Here is a 22,165-nt window from a genome sequence, read left to right as displayed (position 1 = left end):
CCGCATGTACATATGGTTTGTTGGATGTTGTTTTTGTGCGGGGGTGCGCTCTAAAATGTTGACGTTTGCATATATATTGGATACATCGTGTTGTGTGAAATATTTGTTAAAAAGTAGGTTTGTGGGTTTTGTGATTTTTTAATCAACATAAAGGATTGAATGTTTGTTAATTGGTGTGCTGTTAGAGTTGAAATTTAGTCCGGAGATAAAAAAAATTGGGGGAAATAAGGGTGGCAAGACATTGGTGTTGTTGCAGAATTGTAGACCAGTACACTATGCATACTCGGCCCATAAACCGCATATGCAACCAACAATATGTCCCATTTTTTTTAAAGAATCATGTAATGACATATAGAGGAACCCTCCGGTCACATGTTTTGTTTGCTTGTAGTTGTTTTTAGTCTTTGTGTTGTGTCTAAGTCAATTGTGGAGTATTATGTATGGTTTTACCACGGGTGTGTCTGTTTTGTCGTGGTTGTTGTTTATAAATTTTTATACGAACAATGAAGCACACATGCACGCATACATAAAAAACATGCTCGATCGTAACGTGGTAAAACATTTACATATATGCAAACCCTTTATAAAGGCAATAATCGTAGTACAATGAATAAACACAAGGGCACACATAAAGAAAGAAAAATCTAAAAGTACAATGTTAATGGGAAAATTACCAAAATAGACAAGTTTGACTAAAAATTTACCAAAATAGACATGTCTATTTAGCCTACATCTCTCAAATCATTGGTTTTTTAACCAATAAACAACTGCCACGTCACCGAAGCCGGCTAAGCCTTAGCCTCCACTTTATGGGCACGGAATTTTATAAAAGTAAACGGGTCCCACCTTTAACCAATAAAAATTTGACACGTGTCAAAGGCGGCTAAACTTAGCCTACATCTATGGTTATTTAGCCGGCATCTTTGACTCTTAGCCGGCTTCGGGATACGTGTCTATTTAGTTAGCCGGCTCCAAAGATTCCTTCTTAGCCGGCTCCAACTCGGCTTGTAGGCTAAGGCTTCACTTAGCCGCCTTCAATCTTTTCATTTAGCCGTCTAATTTTAGCCGTCAAAATTGAATATTTTACCAACCTTATTAAATATTTAGCCGGCTTCACTTATCCGTCTTCTTAGCCGGTGCAAATTTAGCCGCCAAAATTGAATATTTTACCAACTTACCAACTCTATTAAATATTTAGCCGGCTTCACTTAGCCGTCTTCTTAGCCGGTGTAAATTTAGCCCCCAAAATTAAATATTTTACCTACTCACTTAATTATTTAGCCGGCTTCTCTTAGCCGCCAATTTTTTTTTTCTCTTAGCCGGCACGTTTTAGCCATCAGCAATAAATACTTAACTACCCAAATTTAATTTTTCACCAACCATTTTTATAAAACTAACATTGGTCAGGCGGAAGTCGATTATGTTTACATTCCGTTGTTTGTAGAACAACAAGAATGGTTACTCGTTAGAGTTAATATGCGGTCAATGGAAGTAAAGCAGTATTGGTTTCGAGATTTTAGTACTGTAATGTATCGTCACAAAATTCACCCAATGTTAGTCAAACTGAAGGTTTATTTTGGGGCTTTGTTAGTTAACCTTCATTACCGGAGGAGGTCTGGACGGGAAGAAAAACTCTTTGGGTTTGATAGTTCTGACAAATATATGCAGCCCAACCACACTGGTCAGGCGGAAAATTCGGGGGTATTTGCTTGTATGTTAATGGAACATTTATGTTTTGAAAAAAAGCTTAATTTTGAAGGAGATTTTAAGAAGAAAATGCTTAAATATCGGAGGTTTATGGCAGAAAAAATTTACATTTTGCGTTGTCGGCCTACAATCGAGTAGATTGTAATCTTTATTTAGTATGCTTTGTTATTATTATGTTTCTTAATTTTTATTATTAATGAACATTTCCGTGTATTACTTTTTTGTTAGTATTTTGTTAGTATCTACATACATAAAAATATTTTTAATAAAAATAAACCAAGTTAATTCATTCATAAAAAAACTCGGATAAGTAAAGCCTACAATCTGATCTGAGTAAACGACGACGTTAACAAACATATTTTTTTTAAAAAATGAGTATCTTATGAGAGGGTGAAGATGGTTTTATAAGATGTAGGTGGTTGTTAGTTTTATAAAAATGGTTGGTGAAAAATTAAATTTGGGTAGTTAAGTATTTATTGCTGATGGCTAAAACGTGCCGGCTAAGAGAAAAAAAAATTGGCGGCTAAGCGAAGCCGGCTAAATAATTAAGTGAGTAGGTAAAATATTTAATTTTTGGGGCTAAATTTACACCGGCTAAGAAGACGGCTAAGTGAAGCCGGCTAAATATTTAATAGAGTTGGTAAGTTGGTAAAATATTCAATTTTGGCGGCTAAATTTGCACCGGCTAAGAAGACGGATAAGTGAAGCCGGCTAAATGAAAAGATTGAAGGCGGCTAAGTGAAGCCTTAGCCTACAAGCCGAGTTGGAGCCGGCTAAGAAGGAATCTTTAGAGCCGGCTAACTAAATAGACACGTATCCCGAAGACGGCTAAGAGTCAAAGATGCCGGCTAAATAACCATAGATGTAGGCTAAGTTTAGCCGCCTTTGACACGTGTCGAATTTGTATTGGTTAAAGGTGGGACCCGTTTACTTTTTATAAAATTCTGTGCCCATAAAGTGGAGGCTAAGGCTTAGCCGCCTTAGCCGGCTTTGGTGACGTGGCAGTTGTTTATTGATTAAAAAAACCAATGATTTGAGAGATGTGGGCTAAATAGACATGTCTATTTTGGTAAATTTTTAGTCAAACTTGTCTATTTTGGTAATTTTAGCAATCATAAAATGTAGAGGAAAAGAAGAGGGCAATCATAGTAAGTAAAATGAGTTATTGGGAAGGCAAGACAACTGTCTCGCTTAACACGATGCCTTGGCGATGCTAAACAAATTCATGTAGACGATCTAAGGGTTTGCTGACCTTGGCAATTTCATATAGCTTTGTTGCGCCACTCATAGCAAACAATGATCCGTTTGTAATGTATTGGGGTAATTGGTATCCACGACCCAAACGATATTGGTGGCATTGCAGGCATTGAGAACATGGGGACTCATTGATATCCCTGTAGGAACCGTAGGCTGTGTGATATGTTCTGCCTTCCAAGGATTAGCAACATATGTAGGGAGTTGTGAATGTTTCCTAAGTTTGTCCTAAAAAATGAAGTTTGATGGAACTGGTGGAAAGTTTAGATAACAACATGCGTAATTAGAGACCAAGTTTCTTGAATGGTGAAGTACAAACTACATTGAAATTGAATTCCATTCAACCAAAATTGGAGTCGCTCTTGCATATTTGGGTTTGGTGTTGAAGAAGGGTATTTGTCTCCAAGTGGCCATTTTTCTTGAGTAGATGTAGTCAATGGAATCCGCGTTACATATATTATGAAAAACTTTGTGGTTATTTGAAGGGATATTGTATAACCCAAGACTCTTTGATTGGGATATAAAGGCCATGAGAATCATTTACGAGCAGTCGTTTTATGCCATGATTGTCGAGCTCCAAAGTTTCTAGTAGCGAGACGCATAGCAGTCGTTCATATGCCATGTTGTCGGACTCCAAAGTACCAATTCCACATATATGTTTATAAAGACTGTTTTGTTTGATGCATTTAGTGTAACGGATAAAAATAATTTGGTGTTTTTTTTATCTTATCTTGGTATTTTATAAACTACTTATTAATCCAACAAAAATTATAATCTTTCATTATAATTCTTTTTAAAAAACATGCATGTGTTGGTTTATAGTTACACATGAGTCAAAATTTTAATTCAGAGACAAATTTGTTACATCAAAGATTTGACATCCGACACCGAAGTACAATGATGTTGGGTTGGTTGCACCTTCTTTGTAACAAGCAAACATGATCATTTATGCATGTTCGGCATTTCCCAATAAAACTACACAAAACCAAAACACCGTATTTCATATTTCATGAATAAAGGTAAAATGACATTGATATAAGTGATCAAATAGGGAACCAATTCTAGCGCTATTTTTATAGAGAATAAAATACATTATACATAATTAAACAGTAACATAGATCAAAAATAATTTTAGGGCCCTAAGTAGGCTTTGCTTAGTACCAGTTTTAACCAAGCTTTACAAGCACATTTTGGAATCAATTGTATATCTCATTGGGTCATCAAGGGGTTAATCTTCTATGTGAGCAGCTGCATTTTTCCAAAAGTTTTGATCAAAAAGTTATACTAATCCAGGAAACCATTAAAAAGAATCCAAAAAATAGAAATCTTGAACAGAAAAGATTTCCGACCCCTTTTGTTACGCAATCAAACATAATCGGTTGACTTAAGTCACCTTAGCTCCACTCAGTTACGCAAGGCCAATCTGATAACTTGATCCTACAAAAAAAAAACAAGTGCACAACCTCTTTAATGATGATACTTAAACATAGATGACAAGAAAATAACTACATAAATTATCTCAAAGAATAATTGTTGGTTTCACATAATGTTACCATTTCCAACCCCTGCCTAATACAACTTATTCATGCTTTACAACAACCAAATCAAGAAAAACAGAAAGTTAGTTTTCATCACATTTCAATCAAACAAATTGTCATACTTGACTCGAACTTCATATTGACACTTCTTGTAACCATGTCTTCACTAATGTTTTGCTCTTGCAAATTCTTAAGCAAACTCGTTGCATTGCCACGCCTATTAATGCTTACAACCTTCAGCAACCACTGTCCAGTGGCATTATAATCACCGGATCTTAGATTTTCAATCATCTCCCACAACATATGTAGGGAGTTGCCACGCCTAGCTTCACTTTTAGTTCAAATGAACACAAGGGAGTTATATGACTTACACCTCATAAGAAACCAATTTCCTTCATCTGATCACAAATCTTCCTAGCGTTAGACATCCTCCCTTGTGCAAACAAACCATGTATAAAGTAATCAGAATTTTACAAAGTTAATCAGCAATCATAAACTACATCCATCAGATGATATATCCCTAAGAGATAAGTATTACTTCTTCTACTCAAAGAAACAGCCAAAAGATAAATTATAAGTCTTAATAGAAGGAATACAATCCAACTTCTTAACACTTTTCATACGTTTATAAAAACTAACCTCTTTACTCAGAAATATAAATAAAACAAAACATAGTGAGTATATATGTTTTATCCCCTGTTGGTACATGATGTCAGTAGTTCAGTATCGAGTGTCTGTATTAATGTTAGTTTGGTTTGTATTGGTGTTTAAGCGAAGTTGTCTCACAAGTTCGCCTGTTATAAGCGAACTTGTGGACAAGCGAAGTTATCAACAACTTCGCCTAGTCTGTTAGGCGAAGTTGTCGATAACTTTATATATTAGGTTTACGGCTTATTTTGAATTAACGATTCAGTACGTGTAATTGGTAATTGAGATATCACGTGTTATTAGTTGCAATACAACGTGTCTTTTGAGTATTGTAACGTGTGTTTGCTTGTGTTTAACGTGTGTCGTCTTCTACGCTCGTATCGTCTTACGTAGGGATTCCGCACCTACGTAGAACGAGATATTCCGTGTAGATCCGGCTGGGAACCTTCAATTGGTATCAGAGCTTTTGCTCGTGATTGTGTGGTTCGGGATTATCACACGGGTGTAGAAATCGTTCCGTTCGACTATTCGCGGGACGAGTTAACGTTGAAATACCGAGTTTTTGTGTCCTACTCACCTCCCTACATCAAAAACAACCCATTACACCCTCGCATTCCTCGCAAAACGTCAAAATCAAACCTGCAAAAAACGTTGTGTTCATCAGGCGAAGTTGCCGCCACTGTTTGTAGGGTTTAGGCGAAGATATAAGATTAAGCGAAGTTATCATTAACTTCGCCTACCTCACAAGTTCGCTTAACTTAAGCGAAGTTGTCATCAAGCGAAGTTAACAACAGGCGAAGTTAGGAAGAAAGCGAAGTTGAGAAATCAAGCGAAGTTAAGACTTAAGCGAAGTTATCATTAACTTCGCCTACTGGTATTGTTCAGAAAAATTAAATTTTTTTTTTTTTGGTTTCTTTGTGTTTTCGGTCCGTATTTCTTTTAAAGATGACTTCTATAAATATTACGGAACTGGTGAAAATGGAGGTGGAAGTAGGTTCAGCTACTAAGGCACCGAAAATGCTTAAGGGTATCGATTTTCTTGCCTGGAAAGATCGGTTTGAACAATATGTAAAATATCAAGATGCTAAGATGTGGGTGTGCATTCAAGATGGATACATTCCACCAACGGCTTTGTTTGAGGGTCATGAACAAATAAAGAAATACAATAAGATGGAAGAGGAAGAAAAGAAGATGTATGAGGCAGAAAGCAAAGCTCATGCTGCGATAACAATGGCTCTTCCACAAGAGATTCTTCACACCTTCAGGAAATACAAAACCGCCAGAGAGCTATGGGAAGCGCTTGAAAACCGATATAAAGGTAATGTGGGGATACGTGCATCCAAGATTAAGCTTCTCAAAACCCAATTCTCGGTGTTCAAGTATCTGAAGAATGAGTCACTGGATGATATCATCACAAGGTATTACCACTTGATGACCAAACTCAGAAATTATTCAATTGACTATAAAGAAGAAGAGATCGTAGAAAAACTTCTTGATGCTCTCCCACCGAAATGGGAAATGTACACTGTCTTGATGAGAGAAGATAAAGAGTTTGCAAACATCGACTTGGAAACAGCAGTCAATAAACTACGAACTTTTGAACTTAACATGGTTCGAAAAGAGACACCAACTGATCAGGTTCAGGATCCGGGAATGTATGGTGCGAAAGTTAATTCAAGTTCAAGTTCAAAGTCAGAATCATCTGCTTACTACTCAAAGGGAGACTCGAGCGCTAACTCAACTCATGAAGGTCATGTAACTCTCAACATGGATGGTGATGTGTGTTTCGTAGCTGGTGGAACAAATGCTTCTAAACCTCAAGCAACAGAGGGTAGTTTTTCCTCAAGTGTTCCGAACAACAACTACTCTCAGATGCCCATGAGTGTTAAATCTGCTAAACAACAGTTTGCTCTCTATGCATCTTTCATTGCTTCTTACGAAAATTACATTAAAGGTAAAATCGTTGACCCTGCAACTTTAGACGAAGATATGATCAGATCGATGCTGATGATCTGGAGGAGATGGATCTGCAGTGGCAGATGGCGATGATAGTAAGAAGAGTCAAAAGGTTTATGAAGAAAACTGGTAGAAAGTTTGTTGGCGAAAGACCAGGGTTTGATAAGTCAAAGGTTCGGTGTTATAACTGTCAACAGAATGGACACTTTGCTAAAGAATGCACAAATGAACGAGTAGAACGGAGTCAGAACAGGCCAACACAACCGAATGGGGAAGTAATGAGAATAGGTCGATGGTATCCAGACAGAACGGGGGATACAATTGGAATCTGCAAGTTGACGAAGTGTTCGAACAGGCCAACCTGGTTAACATCGAAACTAAAGGAAGCGACAGAGAGACAAGGGAAGATCAAGCATATATGGCAGAGGTGAATGATCAGCTCTCTGAGGTAAGTTCTGAACTCCCTTGTATGCAATGTGAAAATCTGTCTGAACAATTGAAAACAATAACTGATCAGTTTGTTAGTTTGGACACTCAATTTAAAAAGTTAAAAGAAGATCATCATTACACTAAAACTAGAGAAAATAGTTACTCAGTAAAGATTAAGGCTAGTGAAAAAGATATCAAAAGTCTTAAAGCAAGTCTTGCTGAAAAAATACAAGTAATTGATCTTAGCTTGAAGTGTTAGAAGAGAAAACCAAACTAATTGCTGAAAGGGATAAACAGATAGCTGACTACCAGGTGAAAGTGGTGGAACTTAACAGAAAACTTGAGCAGTTTAGAAATTCCTCTGCAATGCTTGATCACCTCGTAAGTGATCAACGTTCCCCAGTTAAAAGGGGAGGAATTGGATATTCTGAACTTCCACCACCTTATAATCATAACTATACATATGATCCTAGTAATCAGAAATCTGTTGATGTTGAGATTAGTCAGACAGTTCCTGTCAAAGTTTCAATTAAAAAACCTGAATTGAGTGAAAAAGATACGACTAAGCCTGTTTCGAGTGTTAAGATTTCTGTTCCAAGTTCTGTCTCATCAAATTCGGACAAGACATCCGAATCTAGTGAGACAAAAGAAGAGGTAGTGTTACTAAGACGTGGGGAGGAGTATAAGCCTACTGAAAAGAAGTCTCCTCTAAACCCGTATGTCCCACCATATGTTAGACAAACGGGTAGTAATGCTACCTCAACATCAGAAACAACTGTTGAGATGAAAGTTGAACACATGAGTTGTTTCAGATGTAATCAAATAGGACACCTGATTGCTAATTGCCCTCTAACTCAAAGATTCAGAGATATGAGGCCTCCTAAAACTGAGAATAAGCCTAACTGTAATCGTTATAATGGTAAGAATGCTAACTCACCAATGTTCAGACATTGGAATAAACCAAGAAATCAGAGATGTCAATCTCAGTTTTTCCCTGTTAACAATCAAACTACTGGTTATAACTCATTTAATTCACGAAGGTGTGGATGGCCTCATAGTCAATCTACAAGAAGGTATCCTTTTAGGACTTACAGAAATCATTCTCATACTAACTTTGGACAGCCAAAGTACGGGATGCCTTTTAACAGATTTAATCGACCCAAGACCAATAGGTCTAGGGTCCCCAGATTTTAATCATTTGCTTCAATCGTGCAGGAACAGTTGAACAGGGCTGCAAACAATCTATGTGTTGTGGATAGCGGTTGTTCCCGGCACATGACTGGTAACAAGAATTTGTTACACGATTGGAAACCTGTTCAGGGAGGTAGAGTAAGTTTTGCTGGAGAGAGTGGTGGTAGAATTACTGGAATAGGGACGGTGACTAATGGTAAAATGAAGTTAGAAAAGGTGAATTTCGTTGAGGAGTTGAAGCATAATTTGTTGAGTGTGTCTCAGATCTGTGACAAAGATTACACTGTGCACTTTACCAAAAATGAAGCGATTGTACTGTATCCTGGTTTTAAGATACCAGAGGCATGGATAGTGATGAAGGCTCCAAGGGAAAAGAATACATATGTAATGGACATGAGGTCGACTGAGATAGCAACAGAAGAATCTTGTCTTCTGTCAAAAGCAACTGAATCGGAGTCCGAGTTATGGCATCGAAGAATGGGGCATATACATCTTCGAAAAATGAACTACATTGTCAAGAATGGGCTGGTGCTAGGTGTTCCCTTAAAAAATTTCAATTTTGAAGACCAATGTTTATCGTGCAAAAGGGAAAGCAACACAAGAAACCACATCACAACAAGAAGATCAATTCAATAGTCAGTACCCTAGACCTACTTCACATGGATCTCTTCGGTCCCGTGAATGTAAAAAGCCTAGGTGGAACATCATACTGCTTGGTGATAACTGATGATTTCTCTCAATATTCTTGGGTATATTTCCTGAAGACAAAAGATGAAACGGTACAGTTGGTAATTAACTTAATTACCAAGGTTGAGAATATCGTGGGGAGAAAGGTTAAATTCATCAGGAGTGACAATGGGACAGAGTTCAAGAACTACCAGATGGAGATGTTTTGCTTACAGAAAGGGATAGACCACCAGTACAGCGCTCCGTACACTCCGCAACAAAATGAAGTGGCTGAAAGGAAGAACAGGACGCTAATTGAAGGAGCCAGAACCATGCTGGCCGATGCTAAACTTCCTGTGGTGTTCTGGGCTGAAGCTGTCGCTACAGCCTGTTATATCCTTAATCGAGTTTTAACTGTTAAAAGATTGAATAAAACATGTTATGAACTTATGCATGGTAGAAAGCCTAACTTGAATGGTCTTGAACCATTCGGATCCCCGTGTTCGATATTAAAGACGAACTCAAAATTTGGTGAGAAAGCCGACGAAGGTATTTTAGTTGGATATGTTGTTGGGACACCCAACAGACGAGTCTTTAATTTATCGACCAGCAAGGTTGAGGTGGTGTGTAACACTGACATCACAAGTTACAAACCACCAAAACCAAGCACGGGACCCGCTGAGGCTTTCGACTATGATAAGCTTTTTAAATCTTTTAATATGCCTTACATGGATTGTGTAGAAGTTGATGAGAAAATTGCTACGCAGATTCTTTATGATGAGGAAGAAAATTTTGTTCAACGACCGCAGTATGACGAAGGTCAACCTTCCTCGTCAAGTGCTGTTGATACCCCTGCTGTCTCTACAGAAGACGATTTTTTCAATCCTTTCCACTCTCAACAACAATCGCCCATTGATGAACTATCTTCGAACCTGGAAGATAATCTGCAAGTCAGTTCGGTTCCAACTATTGGAGTTCACAAAAATCACCCTTTGGAAAACTTGATAGGTGATCTATCCGACGGTGTACAAACAAGAAGAAGCTTGAATGAGCACACTTGTGTTTACACAAGCACTAAAAAAACAGGCATCATTAACGAATGCTTGTACACCTGCTTCATCAGCCAGATTGAACAAAAGAACTATCAAATGGCTCTAAAGGACAGCTCGTGGGTAGAAGCCATGCAAGAAGAGTTAGCCCAGTTCGAGAAGATGGAGGTATGGAAATTGGTTGCAAAACCGAAGAATGTGCATGCGATTGGCACCAAATGGGTTTTCAAATGCAAGAAAGATGAAAAAGGAATAATTATCAGGAACAAGGCAAGGCTGGTTGTAAAAGGTTTTAATCAGCAAGAAGGGATCGACTACAATGAAGTGTTTGCACCTGTGGCAAGATTGGAAGCGATTCGACTGTTTTTGGCATTTGCCGCACACAACGAGATGAAGGTGTTCTAGTTAGACGTGAAGAGGGCGTTTCTTAACGGTAAAGTCGATGAGGTTGTGTACGTTGAGCAGCCTCCAGGTTTTCCTGACCCAGAATTTCCCGATCATGTGTACAAGCTAAGTAAAGCTCTATATGGATTACATCAGGCCCCTCGTGCCTGGTATGCAATGTTATCTGATTACTTGCTTGAGAATGGGTTTGAAAGGGGAAAGATCGACAGCACACTGTTTGTTAAGAGAAAAGGGGGAGAATTTCTTCTGGTTCAAGTCTACGTGGATGACATCATCTTTGCTGCATCAAAAGTTGCCATGTGTCAAGAATTTGAAGAAGTCATGAAGAAGAGGTTTGAAATGAGTGCAATGGGTGAACTAACTTTCTTTCTAGGATTGCAGGTTGATAAGAAGAAGGATGGGATGTTCATCCATCAGACTAAATATGTCCAAGATGTTCTCAAACGTTTCAAGATGGAGGACAGCACTCCATTTGATACTCCAGTTTGCGTCAACCACAAACTGGGTGGTGATTCAGACAGTGATGCAGACGTGGACCCAACCCAATATCGGGCAATCATAGGTTCTTTAATCTATTTAACTGCGTCTAGACCTGATATTATGTTTGCAGTTTGTCTTTGTGCTCGTTTTCAGCAAACCCTAAGGAATCTCACATGAAGGGTGTGAAGAGGATATTGCGGTATCTCAAGGGCAAGCCTAAGCTGGGGTTGTGGTACACGAAAGGGGGAGACTTGGAGTTGGTCGCTTACACGGATTCTGACTATGGAAGGTGCAATCAGAATCGGAAGTCGACAACAGGGGGATGCCAGTTTCTTGGAGGCAGATTAGTGTCATGGCAGTGCAAGAAGCAGACCTTAGTTGCTATCTCTACCTGTGAAGCAGAGTAAATGGCAGCATCGAACTGCTGCTCCCAGGTTCTTTGGATACAACAGCAATTGCGCGATTACGGTCTGAATTTCACTCATACTCCTATCTGTATAGATAACACTGCTGCTATCTCAGTAACTAACAATCCCGTAAAGCATAGCAAAACTAAACACATTGACATTCGTCATCATTTTATACGGGATTGTGCTGAGAAGAAATTAATAGTGCTCGAAAAGGTTGATTCGTTAGATAATTTCGCTGACTTGTTTACTAAAGCGTTTGACAGAACTCGTTTTCAAAACCTTGTTGAGCTTAATGGGATGATCAATCCCGAGTAACCGTATTTTTTAGTTTTTACTTAAAAAAAAAAAGTCACTACCGCTTAGAATTATGTCGGTTACTTCAGTTTGAAGGACATTTCTTCGGATATGTTTGGTCCTCACTTCTACCAGTAGTTTGTGAGGATAGCCATTAACCAGATGACTGGACGTGACTGGGGCGGTTATGATGTGTTTCTATTCTTTCGCTGAAAATTAGTCGTTCATACTCAGTTAAAAGGACGTATACTCGTATGTGGTCGGTCCAGCTGATCCATTGGATCTTCAGGATAGCCGTTTACCTGATGACTTTGACTTGAACGGGGTGATAGAATGTAAAATTTTTTTTAGGGAGATAAAATAATTTTTCAAGTCTACTACTTCGTAAGAAGTGTCTATACAATGTTTATATGAAAATTGATCCAACCTTGGAAAGTGATACACAAACTATTTCTGTGTGCTTAACTAGTGAAGTTATTAGGCCTAAAAGACTTTAGAACAGTCATTGTATGTTATGGTAGCTTTCTATGGTGCGTAAAAGTAGTAGTGATACTAACTAAAATTCCTCGATTTTAAGTGGAAACTCATTAAGAGTTGTGTATGTCTCCATATATATCTTTCCGAATGATAGGCAGAAAAGCGATTACCCAGTTATACACGAGCCCGTGAGTGTTCTGATTCCCGTGAAGATAGTGTGTCAAGTAACTGCAGTGATCCAGATTCGGGACTTGCAGTCGTCTACGGTTTGAAGCTATGTAAATCATTATTATTAAAAAAAAAAGGTGTAAGCTTATAGTGTTATACTTATCATCAAGAGGCAAGAAAGAGAACGGGAAGAAGAGTCTAAAGATCGAAGAGTACTTACTATTTAATCAGACACTACGGGTCGAGGTCAACTCGGGGTGACTTGGGGAAAGCCAAAAACGCTTTGAGAATAGATAGGAGACATCATATTCTCTGATGTGTTGCCCATTTATATTTTGAGCTTAATTGAACCTAACCCGTATCACAGAAGCGATGAAAACCATACTAAGTTTGTTTACTTGCTTACAACCTGTCTCTTTATGTCATAATACAGCTGAACATGGATCTGTGTGACAGTCACTTAATTAGTATGATTCCTGTTCGGATCTTTTCTAAAACTTGGTACTCCCTGTCGAGACTGAAATTTGATCACGTGTACTTTATTTCTAAATTTTATTCTACTTATGTCGTTTTATGATTTTATACCTGGTTACTTGGTCTTTGATCGTATCATTTTAACTCTTTAAAGGAAGTTTAAAAGTTAATTGAAAAATATTCAAATTATAAGGGTTTGTTTTGTAAAGTTTGGTATAGGCGAAGTTGTTTAAACAGGCGAAGTTATGGGATAGGCGAAGTTAACCCTAACTTCGCCTGTATAACTTTGACCCTATATAAAGGATTTTTCTGGTCAAACACTTTATTACTTTCATAAACCAGCGAACTTATCCTTATCACCCTCGGCGAAGTTAACCCGTGAATCAAACTTGGTTATTTTTCTCAAATTCAATCCTCATTAAAGGTGTGTAGGTCGGGTTAATGTATAATTCGTGTCGATCAGGTTATTTGGAGGTCGTTTTGGTCCGTTTTGGGACCCCGTTCGTACGAACCTTCAACACCCACTTTTCAAACTAGTTTTAACGTGGTCGTAATGAAGTTGATCATCTAGATCTCCATAAAAACATGTTGTTTGGAGTCCACATTCACCAAATTCTCCAAAATTCATCTCGTTTGGCAGTCTAAATCATTGCCGTTTCAGTTCAGGCGAAGTTATGGTTTAGGCGAAGTTGCTCTCAACTTCGCCTAAGGCTTAACTTCGCATGTTACTTTAAAATTTAATTAATCAGGGGCGAAGTTGTTCAAGGGGAGAACTTATGATTAGGCGAAGTTATCATTAACTTCGCCTTAGGCTTAACTTCGCCTGGTGCTTTAAATATTACTTAAGTGTTAACCTGTTGTCAGGAGAAGTTATTTTATAGGCGAAGTTGTGCTCAACTTCGCCCTATGTCTAACTTCGCTTGCACAATAATGTTTATCTTAACTTCGCTCATGGTAATAAGCGAAGTTACGATCTGCCTTGATGTTTCTCTAACTTAGACCGTTTGTGTTGCAGATATGGCAGCTGTAGCAGGAGCCGGTAGTGCTGGTGGTGACGATGGAGGAGATAATAATCGTCAGTTTTTCCCGGGGCATAATATGTACATTACTTTGGACCCGGATGCGAGCGGTGTTGATGATTTTCGCGAGATTATCACGTTTCTTATCCGCTCGCGTATCTTCCACGCTATTACTACAACACTGCCCATCTCCTTACCAAACATAGAAGATTTCTGGGAGACAGTTGAATATGATTGTCGAGTCGAGCCCCCAGTTATGCGTGCAACGGTTAACAATCAGGAAGTGCAGTTCTCGTCTGAGCAGATAAGGGTGGCTTTGCAGTTTGGGGATGAAACGAGAGATGATCCTACAGACTTCGTGGCTCCATTCAGAGATGGTGCTTTTCTAAGAATGGGCTATTCTGGTCCATTGGGGGATACTCAAAGACGAAAGGTGTTCTTGTTAGATCAATGGCGCTTTCTCATGCACGTGATGATCGTGTGCATGTCAGTTAGAAAGGCCGGTACAGATGGAATGGGTGCGACGATGCAGTCGGCAATGACAGCACTGACTTACAACAAGCGTTATAGCTTCAGTCAGATGGTGTTCTATGAGATAGATCGTCAAAGACGAGCGGTGGCGCGTGAGAGATTCTTGATGTATCCAAGATTCCTTCAAATGATCTTGAATCACGTGGCTCCCACGTTACCTCAGCGCCGTCCGATTTGATATGTGGAGAGTGTCAGCAAGAGGATCTTCGCCCAATGTAGATCGTCAAGTGCCAGAAGTAAGCCAGAGCTCCGTCCTCGACATACTCCGCTATTTGGGTACTTGATCAACCCGGGGTATGTTGCAGCTCGTGGGGACGAGTTTCGGGATCCTGCACCACAACAGGCTAAAGCACCTCAACCACCACCTGTGGTACAGCAAGCTTTACCTGCTGCTCCTGTTGTGGCACCGGAGGAACATGTAGACCTTGAAGCTGCGTTTGGCGGTCAAGGATTTTTTGATATGGAACGTGTTGATCCAGAGGAAGAGGTACAGATCTCGGTTGCACGGGTTTCTAGTGTGGATGTGTCGATGGCAGCTACGACTGAGGCTGATTCTGATTCCTCAGATGATGATGTTGCTGAAGCTAGACAAATTTTGATTACTCAAGAAAGAATTCATGGGAAGAGAAAGAGAGACACCGACGACAGTGATTCAGATTTTGAGGAAGATCTACATCGGTTGGTTCGTAGAGCGAGAAGGGAAATGGCGGGTGCAGGTTCGGGAGCTGGTGAGAGCTCAAGGGTGGTTCGTTTCTCTCCACCCGCACTGTCTGGTATGACTATGGTCCCTACATCATTGACAGTTACAGGGCCGATCACCTCGGGTGTTCCCGTGTTGACTACCTCATCTTCCTTCGGCATCCCACCCACTACATTCCAGCTCTCGGCTCCAGAGATTGTGTCCTTGCCACCTCCAACCCTTACTCCATCGGAGGTAGTTGCAAGATTTGTTGAATCGACACTTGTGGCCACTGCAGGGTTGTCTGTTACGATACCACCTGCGGTTACGTTTCCACCTGTTTCTGATGTGCCGGTCACCTTGGGAATCCCTCCTTCATACGCTCAAGACATTTCACATATGAGGTTCAATTTTGATGCAACCTTATCCGACTCGGAAAGAATAGCCGCTCTTGAAAGGGTCGTGGCAGAACAGTCCAGAGTAAATCTGATCCAGACTCACGCTATTCAGCGCCTTGTTGCAGAGAATCAAATTCAGTCGTCCCTCCTGATTGAGCACGGTAAAATTTTTGATGCCTTGAAGCAGTTCTTGGCATCTCAGGGGGAGACGGGCTGTAAAGGTGACGAGCTGCGGACGAAGTAGAGAAATGATCGAGACGATGATCCCAATGCACCGAAAGATGCAGGTGGTGAGTTGCCAAGAACTGAACAAGCTCTTGGGGCTTCCACATCTCAGGGGGAGTCAACGAGTGCAGCTGGTGGATCGGGGGGGTGATGACGTGGTGGTTGTGGATGCTGAGGAGGTATTGGATGACGATGTTATAGGTGATGATGATGTGTTACCGATGGAAGAGATCGAGAAGATAGGGGCTGAGATTGTGATTGACAATGAAGTCGAAGAGGGAGAGATTGTGGAGGACAATATTGAGCATGAAATTCCGGCAGTTGAAAAGTCAGATCTGGGTCAAGATACGGGATGTGATGAGACTGAATGGGAAGAGCAGCCAAGATGGAAAGAAGGCTACGCTCAGTGGTTCGTAAAGACTAAGAAACCGGCGGTCCCTACTATGTTCAAGAAAAGTTACAACATCAAAGGGTATGCTGAATCGAAAAAGGGGATTATTTGTTGGTTATATGATGAGCAGTTGAGGCTCTTTGTGATTAAACGCTATGATGGAGTTCAGTATTTCAAGAGACTGTTGAGGTCGTTGAATACTTTGCCTGAGTGTGAAGTGAAGGACTTAGCTAAGTTGGGGTTGATTAACAGGAGTGATGACAACATGGCTAGGATTATTGGAAAGATAGTCTGGAAAGAAAGTATCAAAGAGAAAAAGTTCAAATTGTTGAAACCGCAGAAAGGAAAGCTAGTTGAAGATAAAGACAGAGGCATGAGAGCTGATGGCAAGCCTTGGATGATAATGAAGTATAAGCCGATCTGCTGTCTAAAAGAAGTGCCGATGAAACAAATGCCCAAGGATGTGCACAAGGATCTGAAATGGTAGTACGTTGATAGTGAAACAGCTGAAGCAGTGATGGAGGATGAAGATGAACAAGAGTTGATGAGAGTGTATGATCCTATGCACTTAGTGAATTTGTCTCAAGTAGACTTGCAGGTGCTGAACGAGAAAAAGATATTTTACATTCCTGCTTGGAAAGAAGAAGCCAAGAAATACCAAAGAGTAGTTTCAGTTTGTGTACGAGAAGGTGTTCATGCTTGAAGACGGGAGATACGATATTTTTGAGATTACCAGACACGTGATTGAAGATGAGATATGAAGCTACTGCCAAGGGGGAGTCTGTTGGTACATGATGTCAGTAGTTCAGTATCGAGTGTCTGTAATAATGTTAGTTTGGTTTGTATTGGTGTTTAAGCGAAGTTGTCTCACAAGTTCGCCTGTTATAAGCGAACTTGTGGACAAGCGAAGTTATCAACAACTTCACCTAGTCTGTTAGGCGAAGTTGTCGATAACTTTATATATTAGGTTTACGGCTTATTTTGAATTAACGATTCAGTACGTGTAAGTGGTAATTGAGATATCACGTGTTATTAGTTGCAATACAACGTGTCTTTTGAGTATTGTAACGTGTGTTTGCTTGTGTTTAACGTGTGTCGTCTTCTACGCTCGTATCGTCTTACGTAGGGATTCCGCACCTACGTAGAACGAAATATTCCGTGTAGATCCGGCTGGGAACCTTCATCCCCAAATTCAAAAAAACATAAAAAAAGAGTTATAATTAGCAAAAAAAATAAAAAGAAAAGAAAGAAAACTCACATTGTAAGTTGAGGATAATGCCAATCATTCTTAAAATAATCATTCAAAAACATCTGAGCCGCTAAATATTACTATTGTTAACTACAACTCTTCAATATGCTAAAAAGTTGTAATCTATTTTAGAAAAAAGAAGCAGAAAGACAAAAAAAAAACCTAAACACATATCTTAAAAATTAAGTATTATATAGAACAAAAAAGTGGATTAGGCATGATTTGATAGAACTAAACCTCTCCGAGGACATGGTTGAGGATAGGAATTCGTGGAGAAGTAGAATTAAAGTTAAGGATTTTTAGAGAGAATTGAATACCTTAGGGCTTAGACTTAACTTATTTAGGTCACATACCATAATGGTATTTGCCTTACATATATTATTATTATTATTATTATTATTATTATTATTATTATTATTATTAGCTTTTATATAGCTGTTAAACCGTGACCTTATTATTAATATTATTATAATTAGTAGTAGTTTTTATATAACTGTTAAACTTTGATTTCCTTTATTTTGCTTCATACACATGTACTTAGAGCCGATGGTCTCTCTGGAAGCCACCTCTTTATTCTTTTGGATAGAGGTACGGTGTGCCTACATCCCACCCTCCCCAGACCCTACCTATAGCTTTGCTGTTGGTGGGATTTTACTGGGTATGATTGATTGATTGATATAGAACAAAAAAGTGGCAAATGTAAAAATAAACTCCTAACTAAGTACATGAGTCAAAAGTAAAAGTCAACTCCTAGTTCCGATAGCAAATGTCATGGCACACCTCAATTGACACAAAAAACTGTGCAGCCAGGCTATAGGTCATTCTCATTTAAAAACAAAATATAAATAAACGCAAACACTATTTGTTGAGGTACCAGTAGACACATGAAAACTTTTAATTTAAAAGTTACCGGTCATATCTGATATGATCCAGTTCAAGCCAGCACAAACGGCAATAACTACAGAAAAAAATAATTAAAAAAATACATATCACCAATCATAACATGAATTACCACAGAAATATGTAAATCCAACTTGGCAGATGTTACTACTATCAAATAATCTTTTGACTACGAGAAGCATACAAAAATTGAAGAAGTAAAGCATTAAACATATTGTAAAATTAACCTCTTGCAAGACCATAAATACATTGAAGACATGCCTCTTCCTCACAAATTAAGAAGATGATCATGGTGTTGGATGGAAAGCAACTCGGTTGAACCCATGAAAGCTGCATAAAACTTGTAACAGACATGTTCATGAAAAGTTACCAATTAGAAAAGCGTATAATAAAAGAATAAAACTAATTAGACCTCTTGAAATATTTAGCAATTGATTCGCAGTAGAAGCAAACGTAAAATTTTATTTTTTGTGCCCCTCATCACACCAGTTTAATCCATCAGTAGTTCAAGGGTCTTTAAACCTTCTAAATGTTTATCTCTAATTAACTAAAAGAATCAACAAAAATGCAATATAATGAACCCCTAAAACCAAATAAAAAACTCAAGACTTTTTTTTGAATAAAGCTCGCTTAGTTGTTAGACCCGAGCTCAAGCTTTGTATGGGAATTTTATGTAATTATCTTACATTGCACAACCAAGCTAGTGTAGAGTTTTGACTCATTTAAGGTACTACACTAGCTCGAGCCAAGCTTAGGCCCGGTTAAGGTTTTTCTCAAAAAATATAGTTTAATTAATAAATAATAAACGGACGAGCCGAGCCTAGCCCGAGCTTAAATAATGAATTCACGAGCCAATTATAGTATACAATAAAACAATAATATCCGCTAACAGTTATCACCAAAAATTAAAAACATGTCGAAAGAAATATCAAATCCAAGAACAGATCTTCCGTTCACATAAGCTACTTGAAATCGCACATATAACCAATATTGAACAAAATTAGAGGAGAAAGAACTTACAGCAGAAACACATATCGAGCTTCTTCTTCATGGTGTTGAACCAAGAGAACCCCTCCCTGTTTAAGATCTAATTCGTAATTTGGACTTTGGGTAAGATTCGAATCACGAAATAATGAACCATGACTTACCTCCACCTCTTTGTTTTCGTTACTTAAATCCGATGTATAACAGATTATTAATCTGATTTGTTTCGGAGATAATTATTGCACCTATTTCTTCACTGATCCCTGTACTAAAACTGCATAATTTTTAATCAAACAAAACAAACTTGAGACAAAAGAACCTGATCAAAGTGACGTTTGACAGCGAAGATGAAGGCAACCATCATTACTACACAGATTTCAGGGGTGAAAGTGAAATGAAGTCAATAGCTATTATCACAAATTGTAGCAAACTCAATTAAATCATCATCATAAATGAGATGAATCAGGAAATCATAGAAAATTTAGCCTATCCACATATGCATCCAACTCACCAAGTTTTCATTCCCATATTGTCTATTATGCTACCACATCACCTTTCCTATTATTGCCAAATCATCTACACTATATTTAAACCTTAAGATTATCTTAGCTTAATCATTTTAATATCTCTCTCTCGGCTTACTAACTCCAACATCTTCAATATTCTGGTAATGTAGATCGAGATTAATCGTTTTCCGGTAAGGTTATATATTATACTCTAATGGCCAACATGTTATATGATTTTCCGGCATGGTTATATATTTTTCCTGTAAAGTTTTCCGATAAGGTTTTATATTTATTTTAATTGTTATTTGATTTTGTAATAATCTATTTAGGTCGTATATCAAAATCCAAGATTGAATTGATATTTTGATGTTATTACGGTTTTCTGGTAAAGTTTTATTTGCTACTCTAATGTTCGATTATCATATTATTCCTTATTTCATTTACAATTGTTTTTGTTTTCCGTTTTTGTTTGTATTTATATTAATTATTATATGATTTTCTTATAATCTCTTTAGGTTCTATATCAAAATCGAATATACAATGGAGATTTTCCCTATTTCGTTTTTCCGGTAACGCGATTCAAATATTCCGGTTATCACTTAGAACATTTTGTAAATCAGTGGTTTAACATTCCATAACATGTAACATTACCACGACTAATTTTTTTTATTTCTAAAATGATTACAATTTTGAATTTTAAATTTTAAATTCCAAATTTAAGTTAAAGTTGAAATTTGTAAACAGTTGGTCAATATTCCATAACGTCTAAACTTACCATCATTACAATTTATTATATTTTAAAATGATTTGATTTAAAAAGTTTAAATTTCCAAATTTAAATTAAAGTTGATTTTTTTATTTAATTGTTGGTCAAACGTTTAAATTGGTCAAACATTTTTAAATTGTCTGGTCAAACATTAAATTTGAATTTAAGTTTAAGTTGAACTTTTTAAATGGCTGATTAAACAAACATTCATAAAGTCTAAAATTACCATCATTAAAATTTATTATTTCTAAAACGATGTAATTTAAAATTTATAAATTTTCAAATTTAAATTAAAGTTGAATTTTATGAATTACTGGTCAAACATTTCATAACATGTAACATTACCACGGTTAAAATTTATTATTTGTAAAACGAATATTAATATTAATTTTTTCTCATTTCAGGTTATGTTCCCAACTTGATATAGTTAATTTCATGGGTTGAAGATTTGTTGATAAGATATCTTATTTTTTGTTTAATATTGATGTATATTTTTGTTATTATTCATGTATTTATGTATTTTTCACAATTCATGTAATTTATTTGATTTTTATATAATCAATCATATATAGTTGTTGGTTTTGTCCAATATATTTTAATCAAAACCGATGTATTAAAGAAAAATTTATTTGTATCTTTTATTTATCTATTTATTAATGATAATCTCTATAATTTAAAATAATTATTATAATTTTAGTAATTTTGTTATTATTAATTTATTACTTTTTCTAATTAGTTGTTACATCTTATTTTGACTGAAATAATAACATTTATACCTTACCATTTTTATATTTCAATATCTTTGACTTAAAACATTATTCTGTTATTATATTGTAAGAAACATTATATTTTCTATATATAGCCAATTACGTTATATATGGAAAACCCAATAAATAAGTTATAAAGTTTCCATGATTTTAATTACAAGATTTGCAATATAATAATTTAATTCAAATAAACATTTACATTATATTTTATATATTTAATGTATTTCCATGATTTACGTAAATCATTGCAAATTAATTACCTTTAATTCAATTTATAAATGTTGATTTTCGTTTAAAGATATTTAAGGTAATTAATTAATTTATAATTTGATTTTCATTTACTTAATTGTGAAAGTCAAATTAAATTAATTAATTATAGAAGTCAGTTATATTATTAACGCTTTCTAAAAGACCCGAGTGATTATGAAAGTCAAATTTAATTATTTAAGCTCAAATTTATTTTAATTACACTAATAATATTGTTACAAAGATTTATGTATTTTAAGAATGATTTCAAATATTGTGATAACTAACTATAATTTGACCAAAATGATATAATCATAATTAATGATATTATATTTTGCCAACTTCAAAACAATTTATA

General features: G+C 37.1%; 1 long non-coding RNA gene across 1 annotated transcript; it reads right to left on the bottom strand.

Moving 5' to 3' along the window:
• Positions 1-4,866: 4,866 nt before the first annotated feature.
• On the bottom strand, positions 4,867-19,208 carry LOC143621652 (uncharacterized). Its single transcript, XR_013151574.1, has 3 exons — positions 18,766-19,208; positions 18,549-18,596; positions 4,867-4,932 (listed from the first exon to the last, which is right to left on the bottom strand). It is a non-coding gene; the product is annotated as an uncharacterized LOC143621652 (long non-coding RNA).
• Between the last annotated feature and the right edge of the window lie 2,957 nt (positions 19,209-22,165).

The sequence above is a fragment of the Bidens hawaiensis genome, unplaced genomic scaffold (assembly GCF_021521415.1).
Source record: "Bidens hawaiensis isolate Kalapana, Puna unplaced genomic scaffold, B.hawaiensis_p1.1 tig00000326_1, whole genome shotgun sequence".
In the NCBI taxonomy this organism is placed as follows: domain Eukaryota; kingdom Viridiplantae; phylum Streptophyta; class Magnoliopsida; order Asterales; family Asteraceae; genus Bidens; species Bidens hawaiensis.
Note: the sequence above shows the minus strand (reverse complement) of the source record. Positions and strands in the feature narration are given on the sequence as shown.